Raw genomic sequence first — 14,838 nt, forward strand, 5'->3', positions numbered from 1 at the left:
CTTTCAGATTAAAATGTACATTTGTTATTCTGCATAATAAACTAGTAAAATATGGCTATGGCTCTTACAAACTTGTTCTATAAGAGAACCAAGATAGCGGATACCCCTGGACTCACGGGGAGTCATCCTTCAGCGCTCAGGAGAGGAAAAACCCCCTGTGGAGGAAACCTCTGGGGAACCATGGCTGCAAGGACTGCCCTTCCCTCTGGGCATTAAGGGGCTATGCAGAAATCAAGTACTGAGCCTTAATCAAATATTCAGAAGTTATAATTTGTTGCCCAATTTGTATCTCTCACAAAGCTGCACAATCTGCTGAATCGGACGACCATTTTTTAGAATTGCAAAAGTAGTAGCACCCTGCTAGAACCAAAAATTTCATAATTTCCAAACAAGCTCAAGGTTTTTTTTTTGGGGTAGTCAAGCTCCAAGTCTGCAGGCACATCCAAGTGAGGAATACGCTTTGGACGATATACTTACCTAATCCTGGCCTCTTTTGGCGAGAGGATGGCGAGGTGCAGAGGATGTCGTCAGTCTGTGCAGGAGAGCTGGTGATGTCTGCTGGTGCTGGGTCAGTGTCCTGGCTGTGTGTGACAGAGGGTAGAGTCTTGAAGCAGTGATATCAGCAGTTACCATTATGATGTCACATCATGACCTCACTCAGCTCAACATTCCATAAAGAGACAAAGTCCACAGGCTATTTATCACACATCTGTCCATATAGTCCTCTGTCTCCAAGGATTTATTTTCTTCTCATTTACTTTCACCTAACTCCTATCACATACTGTCATTTAATATATATAATTTATCTGTCACTCTTTTCAAATTATTTCTAGACCTCTAAATGTACTGCTAATTAGGTCCATAAGAAGATTGTCAGAAGATTGCTGTTATTAAAAGAAGATAAAAGGAAATTATTGATGATTTTATACCTTACAAAGACACAATGGCCAGGCCTATAGTATTAGGCATTTATCCCTATAATTGACATTAGTAAAGCATAATACAAATAATGATATCAAAATAAAATAACATCACACAATACATCTTTATTGGCATTAAAATAGATTCCTTTTTATTTAAGATGTATAACAAAATACCTACTTTCCCAACAATAGTGCTCTGGGGGTGCTCCCTTCCCTCTCCATAGCAGAGTAGGTCCAATATTGAGGGTCTAAGGGAAACAGAGAAGAAATAATCTGGACATGGTACCAGCTGCATGGCGATATAAATGCCCTATATGTATACAAAACAAAAAGACGGTTGTCAGCGATACACATAGATATGCATTGAGAAGCACAAGCTCTGACAACTGTCAGTTTGTTTTGTAGACATATAGAGCATTTATACTGCCGTGCAGCTGGTACCATGTATGATTAACCAAACGCTGCCTTATTCCTTCTCTGCATTTATAGAGGGTCTGAGTCTTCCAGTTAATGACATTGGGTTATATATTTCCTGCTGTGGGGAGACAAGTAGCTGGAGGTGATCAGTAAAGGTGACAGCAATATGTGACACTGGGACCCTGCTACATAGAGTACATGATGGGTGACCACTAGGAGGGGCCCACCAGGTACCAGGGCCGTAACTAGGGCTGTGCGACAGGGGCGACCGCCCAGGGCGCAACGCTAAAGGGGGGCGCAATTTAGGAATATTTTAGATTAATTTGGTTAAAATTGAGGGTTAGGGGGGCGGCATCTGTCTTTCTCGCCCAGGGCGCTAGAATTCTAAGTTACGGCTCTGCCAGGTACCATTACTGGGAAGGGGAAACAGTTCAAATTTGACCTTAAATCAATTCTACTTACAATGAGTGACCAGTAAATGTCATTATCTGCTATGATAAATAACTGGATAGTAGTATCCATTAGGATCCAGGAGGATGGTCTATTCTGCTGGGAATCCGGGATAACTACCCCAAATTTTGGAGTCTCCCGGACACTCTGGGAACGTAGACAAGTATATTCATAATGCACATTAACATTAAACTAGAGCATGCAGAACTTATAATTACATCCTAGTTGTCCGTATGAGACCTATATGCGCATAGCTCTGCTTTGCATTAGCCCCTAAAGTGTACAGTATATGAAGACTCATCTACTATCCGCGTTGGGTAAAATCATGCTTATAAACTTCACTCGAGTATGGGTATAAGTGAATATAATGAGCTAGACCTCAGCCTATAATCCAGTCACTGCATCAAAATCCTGCTATTCATTACCCGCAGGGGATTTTTCTGCAAATATTTCCTCCGGCGTCCAGCTGCTGTCCTGCGGCGACAACGTCATAAGAGATATCAGGCAAAGACGATGTATTAAGGTTTCATTACAGCTAATTCACTTTATTATCTGTACATCAAAGCTGAGCACAGCATTCATATAACATCTTTAATAGTGGGTAATATATATATATATATATATATATATATATATATATATATATATATATATATATATATATATATTGAAGCCAGGTACATTTGATAGCTCTGGGAGATTGTTGTTCAGAAATTCATACAACAGACAGATGTCATTGCTTTTTCCTTTAGAATTAACTTAGGATGAGTTGCCTTATGACAGACAACTGATTAGCTCTAAATGTAAAGAATACAGTGTTTCTAGACTTACAAGTAAGACGTGTGTGTTACACTAATCAAGTAACAGGCTACATATGCTCTATACATCCCAAGTCACAACTTTCTCATGTTTGATCTAACATTCAATGTCTCGCTCCCTTATTCCCAGGGCAGGTAGAAGGATTAATTGTGTCCTAGGTGCCCCTCTTTCTAAGCCCTCGGATCTCACGAGCTTTGGATTTTATAAGTACCCGCCCTCCACGGCGATCCAGCGCCATTTCACAGAGGGACACAGAAGGGGTAGCACAGTTCTTGGCAGTCTCTAGTGCAGTTGGGCAGTGTCATAGGTAGAAAAGAAAGTGGAGGGGTGTTCTTCAAAGTCTCCAGTGACATTCAGGAGAGCTACATTGCTCCATTGCTAATTGTCATTGCTGAAATAGAAATAATAGGTCTGGCAGGCTTGGTCTTCTAAATCTGCAGTCTTTGTTTGAAAGTGTATGAAAATTAGAGATGGTCACTGACCCCCGTGTTTTGGTTTTGGATTCGGTTTTGGATCTGGATTACCGTCGTGTTTTGGTTTTGGTTTTGGTTTTGCAAAACCGCCATTGCGTGTTTTGGTTTTGGTTTTGGTTTTGTTTGGTTTTGTTTTGCTATTTTTTGGGAAAATCCATGTTTTTGGGCCTAAATTAACCCAATTTAGTGCTCCAACTGTTTTAGAGACAAGTAATCTAATTGTTGAGGTAATAAATCATCCAAAAAAACAGTTTAATTCTTCGTTGGTAGGCCTATTCTACACACAAAACAGATTGTCTTCCTCTCCATCTATGCATATTGGCAATGCAGCCATCGTCTTGAATGTATATTACACCCTACACTTATAGTTAAATATGTAAAGAAATGGAAAAAGCCAGTTTGGTTTCTGTCTCTCAAGGCCCCCCTCCACTTGTATAAAATACCAAAAAATTCAGCCATTATAGACTGTACAATATTAATTGACATGGAGAAAGCCAGTTTGGTTTCTGTCTCTCTAGGCCCCCCTCCACTTGTATAAAATACCAAAAAATTCAGCCATTATAGACTGTACAATATTAATTGACATGGAGAAAGCCAGTTTGGTTTCTGTCTCTCAAGGCCCCCCTCCACTTGTATAAAATACTAAAAAATTCAGCCATTATAGACTGTACAATATTAATTGACATGGAGAAAGACAGTTTGGGGTCACTCTGTCTCTCTAGGCCCCCCTCCACTTGTATAAAATACCAAACAATTCAGCCATTATAGACTGTACAATATTAATTGACATGGAGAAAGCCAGTTTGGTTTCTGTCTCTCTAGGCCCCCCTCCACTTGTATAAAATACCAAAAAATTCAGCCATTATAGACTGTACAATATTAATTGACATGGAGAAAGCCAGTTTGGTTTCTGTCTCTCAAGGCCCCCCTCCACTTGTATAAAATACAAAAAAATTCAGCCATTATAGACTGTACAATATTAATTGACATGGAGAAAGACAGTTTGGGGTCACTCTGTCTCTCTAGGCCCCCCTCCACTTGTATAAAATACTAAAAAATTCAGCCATTATAGACTGTACAATATTATGAAAAATGGACAAAGCCAGTTTAGGGTCACTCTGTCTATGACACCCTACCCTTAAGGATAAATTGCCCTAACAGCAGCCTTTCAAGATGGTATGTGATATGGAAATGCCACAAGTCCCTTTCCTCTTTGGGGGTAGATTGCACCCTACACTTACATAGAAAGTTTTAAAAAGATGTTATCGGCATCATCTTCAGCTTCATCCTCACCCTCATCAGTGTGTACGTCATCATCACAGACTATCAATTCATCGCCGCTTGAATCCGCCATTAGAGAACAGTCAGTGCTTGGATGTCTTGGATGGTGAAGGCCTTCCTCGTGGAAGATGTAGTTCATTTTTATAAACATCATTTTCTCCACATTTTTGGGAAGTAACCTTCTACGGCGATCACTGACTAAGTTCCCTGCTGTGCTGAACACTCGTTCAGAGTACACACTGGAGGGTGGGCAGCTTAGGTATTGCAAAGCAAGTTTGTACATGGGTTTCCAAATGGCCTGCTTTTCTTCCCAGTAAGGAAAGGGACTGTCTGACATTTCCATATCAACTACCTCTTGAAAGTAATCCTCCACCATCCTTTGCATGTTTATACTCATATTGGATGGACTTATGGGCAAAGTGACACTTTTTTTTGAAAAATCCTTCAAACCAGCCCAGATGTTAAATTGTTCTCGTCTGCCCCCTGTGTCTTCCCTGCTTCTTTTTTGGAAATTTAATTTTTTACGAGCAACAGCTTGAGAAAGTGAAGGAGGACACGTCGTCAAGCCGAGGCCCAGTTCAGCGGCCAACTTGCTGAGCAATAGCTCCTTGCAAAAGTTCACATCTCGCTCATTTACAAGTAAAGACTCAATGTAGGTTTTAAACCTTGGATCAAGCACAGTGGCCAAAACGTACTGATCCGAGTTCAAGATCTTAATAACTCGAGGATCATTGTGAAGCGAATTAAGTACTTGATCGACAAGGCCAACATACTTTGCTGAATTGCTTGCTTTCAGCTCCTCCTTCATTTTCTCAAGCTGCTTTTCCAATAGTCTAATTAAAGGAATGACTTGGCTCAAACTAGCAGAGTCTGCACTGACCTCACATGTCACAACTTCAAATGGTTTCAGCACCTTGCACAGCACTGAAAGGATTCCCCACTGTGCAAGAGTGAAATACATCCCCCCTCCTTTCCCAATGTCATGACTTGTGCAATATGCTTGGATGGCTTTGCGCTGTTCCTCCATCCTCTGAAGCATGTACAGGGTGGAATTCCACCGAGTTACCACCTCTTGCTTAAGTTGGTGGCAGGGCAAGTTAAACTGCTCTTGGAGCTGCTGTAATCTCCTACATGCTGTGGCTGAATGCCTGAAATGGCCTGAAATTTTACGGGCCACCGAAAGCATCTCCTGCACCTCACGGTTATTTCGTAGGAAGCTCTGCACCACCAAGTTGATGGTGTGAGCAAAACAGGGAATATGTTGGAAATCACCCAGCTGTAATGCTCGCACTATATTGTTGGCGTTATCTGAAATGACATACCCTGGGGAGAGTCCGAGTGGTATAAGCCATGCATCAATCACATCTCTCAGTTTGCGTAACAAATTGTCAGCCGTATGCCTGTTAGTGAAGCCGGTGATACAAAGAGTGGCCTGCCTGTGACAAATGTTACGTAGTGGTGTACATGCTGCTGCTGTTCCTGCTGGTGAAGGTGAATGACCAACCCAGTGGGCTGTCACAGTCATATAGTCTTTGGTTTGGCCACTTCCACTTGTCCACATATCTGTGGTTAAGTGAACAGTGGGCAGAATGGCATTTTTCAGCGCAATCTCTACATTTTTACACACTTTTTGGTATAGTTGTGGAATAGCTTTACGGGAGAAATGGTGTCGCGATGGAATTCTGTAACGCGGACACAAAACCTCAATTAACTGTGAAAAACCAGCTGCGTTTATTGTGGAGATTGGACGCAGATCTAACACTAACATTGCAGCCATGGCGTCTGTGATTCGCTTGGCGACTGGGTGACTGCTGTCATATTTGCTTCCCCTCGCAAATGATTGTTTCACAGTTAATTGCTGAAATGTAGGACTGCTCATTTTATTCACCTGCCTCTGGGATGACGATTCACCCCCAGCAGCAGCAACAGCAGCAGCAGGACTAACGCTTTCTTCAGAGGAATCAATAATAGTGCCGGAGTCATCCAGCCTTAAGTGGGATGCCGGGCTAACTCCGAGCGCTACTGAGGATATTGATGAGGATGGTGTGGTGGGTGTATTTTGTAGCCGTCGGTATGTCGGTGAGCGGAGGGTCTTAGCTGATGAGGGAGTGCTTGTATTTTTTTGGGAAGAACTTTCAGCTTTTCCCAACACTTTGCCATGAACTCTCGTTAAATGGCGTAACATAGACGAGGTTCCAAGATGGTTAAGGTCCCTCCCTCGACTGACTGTGGCTTCACATACACTACAAATGGCTATACAATTGTTGTCTGGATTTGGGTAGAAATAATTCCACACATAAGAAGTGGATTTTTTTGTTTTATGCCCAGGCATGACAATGGCCTTTTTCTTGTCACGTGCCAGAACTGCTGCCACTGGTGCAGGACTTACACAAACAACCTCATCCTCATCAACATCCTCATTAGCGCCCTCGTCGCCTACACAAATCTCCCCCTCATCCTCTTCTAATTCCAAAGTGGCATCCTCAATTTGGGTATCACCGGCTACACTCGGGCTATTAAGGCACACATCAGCAGAATGCTCACGATTAGACATCCCACTGTTGGATGGACTCTCCACAGGGATTGTTGTCATTTGTGAATCAGAGCAAATATTCTCCTGTAATGCCTCACTGGTATCTTGCAGCTCAGCTTTGACGCGTAACAGTAGTTGTGCACCAATTGTAGCCTGGGTAACTTTTTGGGATCTGCCACTAATAGCCAAAGGTGAAGGCCTCATTCTCTCTTTGCCACTGCGTGTGTAGAATGGCATGCTTGCAATTTTTTTTTTATCGTCACTTAACTTTTGCTCAGTTACACTTCTTTTTCGCTTCAATACAGTAAATTTTTTTTTGGTTTTTGTTTTTTGCACTAATTTGAAAACACTCTGTTGTTTGACATCGCCTTGGCCAGATGACGTACTGGGAACACTAACATCAGGACTGGTGACAGAACCTGGTTGCTCATTTAGATCATATGTGGACTGCTTTGAATCCATTCTGAGCGCAAACCACTGGGGAGTGCTAAAAATTATTGAGTAGATACTGCTGACAGATATGACTTTTGACAGCCAGAAATATTAATGCACAATTAGGGAGGACACCCCAAAAACACTGAGGAGTGCTAAAAATTATTGAGTAGATACTGCTGACAGATATGACTTTTGACAGCCAGAAATATTAATGCACAATTAGGGAGGACACCCCAAAAACACTGAGGAGTGCTAAAAATTATTGAGTAGATACTGCTGACAGATATGACTTTTGACAGCCAGAAATATTAATGCACAATTAGGGAGGACACCCCAAAAACACTGAGGAGTGCTAAAAATTATTGAGTAGATACTGCTGACAGATATGACTTTTGACAGCCAGAAATATTAATGCACAATTATGGGGGACACCCCAAAAACACTGAGGTGTGCAACAAATTATTGAGTAGATACTGCTGACAGATATGACTTTTGACAGCCAGAAATATTAATGCACAATTAGGGAGGACACCCCAAAAACACTGAGGAGTGCTAAAAATTATTGAGTAGATACTGCTGACAGATATGACTTTTGACAGCCAGAAATATTAATGCACAATTAGGGAGGACACCCCAAAAACACTGAGGAGTGCTAAAAATTATTGAGTAGATACTGCTGACAGATATGACTTTTGACAGCCAGAAATATTAATGCACAATTATGGGGGACACCCCAAAAACACTGAGGTGTGCAACAAATTATTGAGTAGATACTGCTGACAGATATGACTTTTGACAGCCAGAAATATTAATGCACAATTAGGGAGGACACCCCAAAAACACTGAGGAGTGCTAAAAATTATTGAGTAGATACTGCTGACAGATATGACTTTTGACAGCCAGAAATATTAATGCACAATTAGGGAGGACACCCCAAAAACACTGAGGAGTGCTAAAAATTATTGAGTAGATACTGCTGACAGATATGACTTTTGACAGCCAGAAATATTAATGCACAATTATGGGGGACACCCCAAAAACACTGAGGTGTGCAACAAATTATTGAGTAGATACTGCTGACAGATATGACTTTTGACAGCCAGAAATATTAATGCACAATTAGGGAGGACACCCCAAAAACACTGAGGAGTGCTAAAAATTATTGAGTAGATACTGCTGACAGATATGACTTTTGACAGCCAGAAATATTAATGCACAATTAGGGAGGACACCCCAAAAACACTGAGGAGTGCTAAAAATTATTGAGTAGATACTGCTGACAGATATGACTTTTGACAGCCAGAAATATTAATGCACAATTATGGGGGACACCCCAAAAACACTGAGGTGTGCAACAAATTATTGAGTAGATACTGCTGACAGATATGACTTTTGACAGCCAGAAATATTAATGCACAATTAGGGAGGACACCCCAAAAACACTGAGGAGTGCTAAAAATTATTGAGTAGATACTGCTGACAGATATGACTTTTGACAGCCAGAAATATTAATGCACAATTATGGGGGACACCCCAAAAGCGCTGGGGAGTGCCAAATATGAAGAAAAAATAATAAACCTCTATCCTCCTCTCTGCACTAGCGATTTTGGTTAGAGCAATTGCAAGAACAATATGGTATTCTCTGTCCCTGCTCTAATTAGCCTATGACTACACCCTGCTCTCTCCCTCTGTCAAATGGCGATGGATTGCTGTGGAGGCGTGTATTTATAAAGTTGAAGTATCGCGAGAACCGAGTCCCGAGATCCGACGACGTCACAATGACGTTCGGCCTCGATTTGGATTCGGAATGGGCGGGAGAGTACCGAGCTGCTCAGCTCGGTACTCGGATACCCAAAGTTCGGGTGGGTTCGGTTCTCGGAGAACCGGACCCGCCCATCTCTAATGAAAATAATATTGTGACCTGTGAGCTGGTCAAAATTGACTGCAAATGACTTGAAATTAGTGTTATTGAGGTTAATAATAATGTAGGGGGGGGGGAAGCAAAAATATGTTATTTTAGCAAAAAAAAAAAAAAAAAGGATTTTAGAAAAAAAAATCGGGATCCAAAACCAAAACACAAAGTTAATCTGGATCCAAAACCAGATCGCGGGGGTCAGTGAACATCTCTAACATATAGTAATAGCTGACAATAAGCTGATTTTTTTTTAAAGAACACATTAGTTTGTCTGAGCCTATATAATGAAGTAGAATTGCTTGCATTTAAGGGAGATCTGGTGATTACATAGCCTATTATTTATCAAAAACATTGCTTGAAATATGTCACTATTGAAAACGTAAAATTGTCATTTGCTCTGTATTTTTTTAACTAAACTGAGATAGTATGGACAGCCAACAAACAGTTAATTACTAAGTCATAATTAAGTCCAAACACCCCTATAAAAGCTTAATATTCTGTATCAGCAATGTGTGCTGACATCGGAACTTGAGAATTGTGAAATGTGTTGCTCGTAGTGCTGCTCTGAGGAGTTCCCTGTTGTAAGTTGTAGATTATAAAGAAATATCTTTATTATGTGCACTACTAAAACTATTTGGAGTTATAATTAATTTTTTTTCAATTCTATAAATTTTAGGAGAATTATATCAAATGGTTGGACAGCAACGCCATGTATTATGAACTCTGAATTGATTTTATGATTTAATTTAATAGTAGATTATTTTAAATATTGTTTTATTTATTAGTATTTTACATTTGTACTGCATGTACTATTTATAATTCACAGAGTAACTGTGCCAAGTGTGAATTTACCTGCTCTGTATTCTTGGTGGAGGATACATCAATCGTTACAGCTGCTCTCTAGTCACCACAAGCGGTTATACTTATATAACATTTATTTATAATTGTAATAGTTTGGCGACAGGCCCGAGAGCATGATCTCCAGTTCATGCTGGGAAGTAAATATAATCCTTTTGCAGGCTACAAATCACTGCATTGTTATACAGGGCTCCTTTGATGTGTCTGGGATAGTCTGAAGAGTCAGCACGTTAGGACTGTATGTACAAATTCCTAAACCCTCAGAATATCATTCAGAGTTAGGCTGTGTGTACACAGGTGGTTTTAAAAAAAAATATTAAAAATACACCAATAAAAATACAATGCATCTCCCAGAAAATGTCATCAAGCCTTTTTGATCATTTTTACAACGCGTTTTGCTTATAATGCAGTGTCTACCCACAATGCATCTGGTATTTGAAGCATCTCCATCTTCGGTGTTTCTGTTTTTGTCTGTGTGTGAATATGTCGTATGACTTTTATCAAAATAGTATAACAGCTTCACTTTTAATGTTCCTTCTCCAAAGGCGAGAGAGACACAGATCTAGATTCATCTTCTTGGTTATCCAAGAGACATCTCACCCTCATCATCATTTATTTATATAGCGCCACTAAATCCGCAGCGCTGTACAGAGAACTCACTCACATCAGTCCCTGCCCCATTGGAGCTTACAGTCTAAATTCCCTAACATATACACAGATAGACTAGGGTCAATTTTAATAACAGTCAATTAACCTTCTAGTATGTTTTTGGAGCGTGGGAGGAAACCAGAGCACCCAGAGGAAACCCACGCAAACAGAGGGAGAACATACAAACTACACACAGATAAGGCCATGGTTGAGAATCAAACCCATGACCTCAGTGCTGTGAAGCAGAAGTGCTAACCACTAAGCCACCGTGCTGCCCCACCCTCATGTATGAAGATTTATCGGATCCTCAGAAAAAGTTTTCTGACTTCACTACTTGTCCTTGAGCACATTTGATAAATGACATATGACGGCTCGGTGGCACAATAATCAGCAATGTTCCCTTATAACACTGGAGTGTTGGGCTTCATTCTGACACAGGCACTATCTGCACGGAGCCTATATGTTCTCTCCTTGGGCTATCGTCCTGGAGAGCCACATATGGCAACTTAATTGGCTTCCAAAATTGAAATTGGCCCTGGTATGTGTGTGTGTACTGTGACAGGGACTCATCTGAAAGAAATAATTCTCTATATAGTGCCACATAATATGTTGCGAGTGTATAAAAGATAACAATACTTGTAGCATAATGGCTGAGAAATAATAAATACTCCTACGCTCCCAAAAAAGGAACAGTATGAAGGAGTGTGGAACATATATATACACAAGTTAACCCGTGCATGATACTCATGCATTCTAGTCAAATCAAGCTACTTAAGGTGTTAAAAAGGTTCTTGTCATGCATTTGGGCCTAGCCCAGGCCTCCTCAGGGGAAGAGCGTTACTTCCCGACGCAAGCGCCCTTTTTTAACGTGGTTTTGTCCACATGTCACCACCTCATCAATCTTCTCCATCACCTCATCCTTCATTTTCATCGGCACATCTATCCAGATGTCTATCCAGACACAGGGATCTCTCTCAGCGGTCCTGAGTATCACACTCCTCTCACTCTGTCACCCCCGGCAACCACCAACCACTCCCCACTGTCATCCCCGGCAACCACCAACCACTCCCCACTGTCACCACCGGCAACCACCAACCACTCTCAACTGTCACTTCTCCTTCAAGAAATATATATATATTTTGTTTAAATCTTTATAAACACTTTTAACAATTAACCAATAAATTAACAAATTAAAAACATCTTAGTACACCAAATTTCAGCCCTTTCTGAATTTTTTTTTCCACACACACACTAAGAATTTAGTAGGTCAGTGTATAACTCCGCCCAGCAGGTGGCGCTGCAGCTTGGTTTTATTTTTTCCACACACAGACAGACTAACACACGCCACTAGACATTTATATTATAGATTATTGGTCAAAAGTAACATAGAACAATACATATATTAAGCATATAAGGTCTTTTTTTGTCGCCAAATGTCATTGTGCTGAGTAATGAGTTAGAGCAATATGCTGTTATCATCAGCAGCAGCTATTTATATAGCACCCCTAATTCTGCAGAGCTGTACAGAGAACTCATATCATTCCCTGCCCCATTGGAGCTTACAGTCTAAATTCCCTAACATACCCACAGACCAAGAGACACTAAGGTCAATCTAATAGCAGCCAACTAACCACCCAGTCTGTTTTTGGAGTGTGGGAGAAAACCGGAGCACCCGGAGGAAACCCACGCAAACACAGGGAGAACATACAAACTCCACACAGATAAGACCACGGTCAGGAATGGAACCCATGACCCCAGTGCTGTGAGGCAGAAGTGCTGACCACTGAGCCACCACGCCACCGATAAACTGTGGAATAGAAAGACAATAGAAGGACAACAACATGCATTTCCAATCTTTTATCGGAACTCATGACTTCAGGAGGCTCTTACAAAGCAGAGAGTCTGTGTCACATTCCTCGTAAGACTGACCCCTACTTATATTTTTAAGCAATGAGACTATGTCACCTTGGAACTCTAAGCCTATTTCTTTGTCCCTGTGGATTGCAGCTGCTCAGTCCCATTTAAGGTTCGCCAGTTGTCAATCAATGATTCTCGACCAGGTATTTGTGGTAACATGGTTCCCAGAGTGTCTCTGAAAGTCAATGCAAATATTATGTTAACATATATTTATCCATTGCTACAGAGGTAATAACGTTATTAACAATAAAATCTCACCTGAAGTTGCTATTTTCAAAACAAAATAAAAAATTAGGGAACATTTTCCAAGTATTGGTACAACTTCCTGCAAGATGCTTCAGAGTCGTCCTTTGTGCCTCTGACGTCCATGCTTATTTCCTGGTTAAAGTGATATCTGGTGGACAGATTTCTCAACAGAAATTAAATGCAAAAATCTTTGGCACCATCAATCTACCTAAACATAAAGATAAACAAGTCTGTTATATAATGCCAATGACAGAACAAAACAAAAGACAGTTGTTGTCAGCGGTTATCCTTAACACTGCATATCTGTGTGTATCTAGCAATATGAAAACATGAGCTATTGGTTCATATTTTGATTATAACATTTAAGCCTGCATCCTTGTCCATAAAGCCTATTTAAAGCTCATTTGGGTGTGGCTTACAAGCCAGCCCTTACTAGATGTAAGCCCCTATACCTGGGTGGTGAGTGCATGATTTTAACTGCATTTTAATGGTGTTTAAAGCAAATAGGTCAGTGTAGGGCCTGCAGATAATGAGGTGCCCTTGACGCTGGGATGCAGGCTTAAATGTTTTGATCAAAAGATGAACTAATATCTCATGTTTCCATTTTGCTAGATACACACAGATATGCAGTGTTAAGGATAAACGTTGACAACAACTGTCTTTGTTTTGTATACATATTTGGACAATTATATTGCCTCGCAGCTGGTACCATATATAATACAAGTTAACCCGTGCATGATACTCATGCATTCTAGTCAAATCAAGCTACTTAAGGTGTTAAAAATGTTTTTGTCATGCATTTGGGGCTAGGCCAGACCTCCTCAGGGGAAGAGCGTTACTTCCCGACGCAAGCGCCCTTTTTTAACGTGGTTTTGTCCACATGTCACCACCTCATCATTTTTCTTCATCACCTCATCCTTCATCTTTATCGCCACATCTATCCAGATGTCTATCCAGACACAGGGGTCTCTCTCAGCGGTCCTGAGTATCACACTCCTCTCGCTCTGTCACCCCCGGCAACCACCAACCACTCCCCACTGTCACCCCCGGCAACCACCAACCACTCCCAACTGTCACCCCCGGCAACCACCAACCACTCCCAACTGTCACCCCCGGCAACCACCAACCACTCCCAACTGTCACCCCCGGCAACCACCAACCACTTCCAACTGTCACCCCCGGCAACCACCAACCACTCCCAACTGTCACTTCTCCTTCAAGAAATATATATATATTTTTTAAAAATATTTATAAACACTTTTAACAATTAACAAATTAAATTAACAAATTAAAAACATCTTAGTATACCAAATTTCAGCCCTTTCTGAGTTTTTTTCCCACACACACACACACTAAGAATTTAGTAGGTCAGTGTATAATTCCGCCCAGCAGGTGGCACTGCAGCTTGGTTGTTTTTTTTCCCACACACACACAGACTAACACACGCCACTAGGCTTTTATATATTAGATGGGATATACCAAGCGCAGGCTTACTTGTTCTCTGGTTTTGTTTCCGTGACAGAAACAGCTGAGCATTGATGGGTTCAATCAATGAACATTGCTGTTCTGTAAAACACATACAAACTGTATGATCATACTATACACTATTTATTCAGAGTTTATAAAACAGACTGACCCAATAGGAATAATTTCTCAGATACTTAGACAATTAGCCCCTAGCATCTCCCATTTTCTTGTCAAGTTTGCTGAGACCAAGGTGTGAGATTACAAAAACCTAATTATTCTTCACTAAGGATCGCGGAATCTTAGACGGTGTTAAGTACTTAGGAATACATGACACTAACAGTATTTATAAAGCACAAAACAGTTGGGGCTCATCGCAAAATGTTCTTTGGTGACGCACCTCAATTTAAGCAAGTGCGCCTAGATTTCTACCAAAGCACACAGGTTTATGAAGCAAGA

The 14,838-nt window shown here is 40.9% G+C and overlaps 1 long non-coding RNA gene across 1 annotated transcript in view; it reads right to left on the minus strand.

The window, feature by feature from the left end:
- Window positions 1-14,838, minus strand: part of LOC142106710 (uncharacterized) — a 25,307-nt gene continuing 10,469 nt past the window's right edge. The window contains exons 3-7 of the long non-coding RNA XR_012679759.1: window positions 14,410-14,481; window positions 12,928-13,123; window positions 12,718-12,844; window positions 2,169-2,264; window positions 1-581 (exon numbers count right to left, since the gene is read on the minus strand). This is a non-coding gene — a long non-coding RNA (uncharacterized LOC142106710). The remainder of the gene's footprint in view (window positions 582-2,168; window positions 2,265-12,717; window positions 12,845-12,927; window positions 13,124-14,409; window positions 14,482-14,838) is intronic.

The sequence above is a fragment of the Mixophyes fleayi genome, chromosome 11, assembly GCF_038048845.1.
Source record: "Mixophyes fleayi isolate aMixFle1 chromosome 11, aMixFle1.hap1, whole genome shotgun sequence".
Lineage (NCBI taxonomy): Eukaryota > Metazoa > Chordata > Amphibia > Anura > Limnodynastidae > Mixophyes > Mixophyes fleayi.